This window comes from Papio anubis, chromosome 10 (genome assembly GCF_008728515.1).
Source record: "Papio anubis isolate 15944 chromosome 10, Panubis1.0, whole genome shotgun sequence".
NCBI classification, from domain to species: Eukaryota; Metazoa; Chordata; class Mammalia; order Primates; family Cercopithecidae; genus Papio; species Papio anubis.
The window spans coordinates 118294556-118298241 of record NC_044985.1 but is presented as its reverse complement, the minus strand read 5'-3'; the positions used below and the strand labels follow the sequence as shown (position 1 = coordinate 118298241).

The 3686-nt window shown below is 48.1% G+C and overlaps 1 long non-coding RNA gene across 1 annotated transcript; it reads right to left on the bottom strand.

Moving 5' to 3' along the window:
* Nucleotides 1-748: 748 nt before the first annotated feature.
* Nucleotides 749-2378, bottom strand: LOC116269210. The gene is made up of 3 exons (XR_004176662.1): nt 2269-2378; nt 1488-1589; nt 749-1117 (listed from the first exon to the last, which is right to left on the bottom strand). It is a non-coding gene; the product is annotated as an uncharacterized LOC116269210 (long non-coding RNA).
* Nucleotides 2379-3686: the final 1308 nt, after the last annotated feature.

Genomic DNA, 3686 nt, shown 5'->3' with positions numbered 1-3686 from the left:
CAAATTTAAGTCATCCAGCATCTCCTGCCGTCAACCGTGAGCTTGACACTGCATCCCACAGTGGACTGAGATAAGGAAGATGGCCTCTGCCACCTGGGAGCTCTCCGGATGGTCAGATCTCCTGAGAGTAACAGGAGCATAGACCCTTGAAGATGGCCAAGCCCTCGCCATTCCCTTGCTGACCCTGCATCCACTCACAAAGTTCATCTGATTCAGGGGCAACCAGAGCTTCATGCCCTGCCACTCACAGCTCCCATCTAAGAGATTAAGCACCCATCTTGTCAAGCTCACTGCAGGTTTTCCTTGAGCAAGGGGTCAGCCAGTGGGGATTATTTTGGGGATTCTAGGAAGGTTCCTGCCTTGAAATGTCCTCCTTCACGGTGCTATGCCGCTTAAACCCTCCACAGCAATGTTTTTCAAAAAGTGAGTACCAAGCCCAGTGCGATGGCTCACACCTGTGAGTTTGAGACCAGCCTGGGCCACAAAGCAAGACCTTGTCTGTAAAAAAAAAATTAGCTTGGCATAGTGGCGTGTGCCTGCAGTTCCAGTTACTTGGGAGGCTGAGGCAGGAGGATCACTTAAGCCCAGAAGTGCAAGACTGCAGTGAGCTGTGATCGCACCACTGCACTCAAGTCTGGGCAACAGAGTGAGACCCCATCTCTGAAAGAGAAAAAACAAAAAGCAAGTGATGATGGAGAGTTTCAGGACAGATTTGTGCATATTTACCTTATATTTATACATTTGCAGATTTGCCTTATAATCCCTTAGGATAATTTTCTATATATGCCTAGGAATGGAAGTATTAGTAGACCAGCCTGAGAAGGGACTGGTTAATTAAACTATGTCTTAGATAATAGAAAAGAAATTTTTATTGCCCAGTGCGTTACAATGAAGGAAATGAAATCCTGAAGGTCCATGTACCCATCCCAGCTCTAGGGATGTGGATAGTGTGCTGGCGGATCCTGGTCATCAGTGAGGGCATGACTTTCCCATTTGCTGGTGGAACAAATCACCACAAATGTAATGAGCTGAGAGCTTGTCGCCAAGGGGTTCTGCCATGCAGTGAGCCGGAGCTCTGTGGCAGGGTGTGCAAGCAGCCCACGGAGCTGGCGGCATTCTGAGCATGGAGAAAGCATGTGTTAACAATGCACAGTAACATGTTCCATTAGTTATGTGTGTATGTATGTTTCTAGGTAAATATTTCAGAGTTAAAGACCATTTTAGCAAATCATGCTAAAACGACGAGCATGTGTGAGGTAGCATTCCACAGCGTTTCCAGTTACTTCTGAACAGCTCTTCTGTTTTATTTGAATGTTTTACTAAGGAGGTATTTTCTTCGACAGCCACAGATCGCTAACACGGTAGCTTTCTACAGTTTACATGCAGCCAGTGTGGAGTGGAGTTTGGCCTTAAACTCAGGCAGTTTAGCTCCAGAAACTATGCATTTAATTCTGCCCCTATTCTGATGGAGTCAACGTCTCACTTACCACAGAGGACAGAGCTGTCGGGGTGTGTGGAGATCACACTGAGAAGCACAGTCTTGGGTGTTCCCAGCACCTGGTGCAGTAATGCGATCCCGGCCTGCAGAGCTGTGGTCATTAAGATGTTCTGGAAATGGCAGGCTCAGCCCAGCACATTAGCCCTTCTCACCAGCAGCAGGACAGGGACTACAGAGGGGTCTGCTTCCTCCAGCTGTCAGTTTGCATGTCAGGTCTGGAGGCCACGATCTGACCCTGTGTGCTTGGCGTGAGGCTGGGTGATAGACAGCCCACCAGGCTGCAACCTCCTCCTGCCCTGGCATTTCAGATGGGTTCTTATGCCCAGGATTGTATCTCTGCCCTTTTGAGGCTCCGGAGGTAATCAGGTTCTCTGCACGCACAGGCGGTTTGCACAGGCCTGGCACCCTGTGGTGCACGTCAGCCCATCTCTCCACAGCACAGCTGCTCCAGTTACCCTGGCTGGGGGCCAGCTCAGAATCCCAAACACTACCACCTGTCTGGCATTGAGTCTGGCCACTTCCCGAACCTCCTCCCGCCTGATTAGATCCCTTTGATGGTGCTGCAAGAGGCGCTAGGTGAACCTCCTCCCCCAGCATAGTCAGAAAAGCTGCTTCCTTTCTCCTGGGACCAAGGGAGCTGCCTCCCCATCCTCCAAACCAGACTTATCTTTCCCCAAATCCCAAACACGTGCAAAACCCCCTGGATCCAGTGTAGGAGGTGCCCCCACCTCAACTCCAGAGATCAGCGTGCCAAGGGGGCTGTGACTAACCTGTAGGGACTGCTCCATCGATGGGAAAGCCAGCATCAACGTCAAATGAACCAGACAATGGAGGCCAACCTGCTGGAGGGCCAAAGGAGCTGATCTCGCACAATCTGCAATGTTATCAGCTGCTCCTGGGGACACAGGCCCAGTCCTTCCATCTCCAGGTTCCAGTTCTTCATTCCTCAAGAGTCCTTCTGGAGAGCTTCGATGAAGAAGGAGGCAGCGGTTCCCAGCTTGTGGTAGCGAAACTTCTTTCACTGACAGATGGTTCCCTAACTGGAAAGGTGAACCCCCTGGATAGAATGTTGGAAGGGCCACTGAAGGAGAAAGAAGTTAGCACAAAGAGCATTCCCTTCACCCCAAAGGCCGGGCTCGGTGGCTCACACCTATAATCCTAGCACTTTGGGAGCTGAGGCAGGTGGATCACCTGAGGTCAGGGGTTTGAGACCAGCTGACAAACATGGTGAAACCCCATCTCCACTAAAAAAAAAAATTAGCCGGGTGTGGTGGTGTGCAGCTGTGGTCCTACTTACTTGGGAGGCTGAGGCATGAGAATCACTTGAATCTGGGAGATGGAGGTTGTAGTGAGCCAAAATCACACCATTGTACTCCAGCCTGAGCAACAGAGCAAGACCCTGTCTCAAAAAAAAAAAAAAAATTATATATATATATATCATTTCTTCCACCCCAAAAATCAATGGATGACACATGGCTTACATAGGATGCCCTGACCCAACGCCAGCCCTCTCAGGCCTCCTGGGCCATAGTTAAGCTGTGTGAGAAGACAAGGGTATTTCTAAGTTACTTCTACTTGTAATAAACACCGGATGTATTTATTCTATGAAAGAAACCGTGCCCCACTGGCAAGATGTAACACAGGATACAAAATCATGTCTCTACCACTCGTTGTGTGCTAAGCCACTGCTACCTGTACTCATGCTCCCCGCTCCGTCCTTAAGACCACAAAATGTGAAATGAACATATTTATATGCAGATGCTGAGGCACGAAGCAGCAGGATGCCTGGGTTCCCGCATGGCGTGACATTAGAAATGTGACCTTCATATTCATTGTTTTGTGAACTGCATATTGTTGAGATAGAATTTTAGAGCTAGCTCACACTGCGCAATGCCAGAAATAAACTCCCTCCCATCTTCCATTTCACTTTAAATTTTTACCTCCAAAATTAAGGGAAAGCAGAAAAAGGAACTGCAGTGATATCATGTTGCGATGGTTAAACATACCAGAAATTACAGAAGTGCAAGAAGATAATTTTTCAAGGTTTTAAATCTACAAATGGTAGTGATCATTTTGTTAGGTAAGATAATGGAAATGTAAGAAAATGTCTGCATCTTTGCAAGAGGCATGCCAAAGCATTTAGGTGTAAAATATCATGATGCCTGACTTTAAAATACTTCAGCAGAAA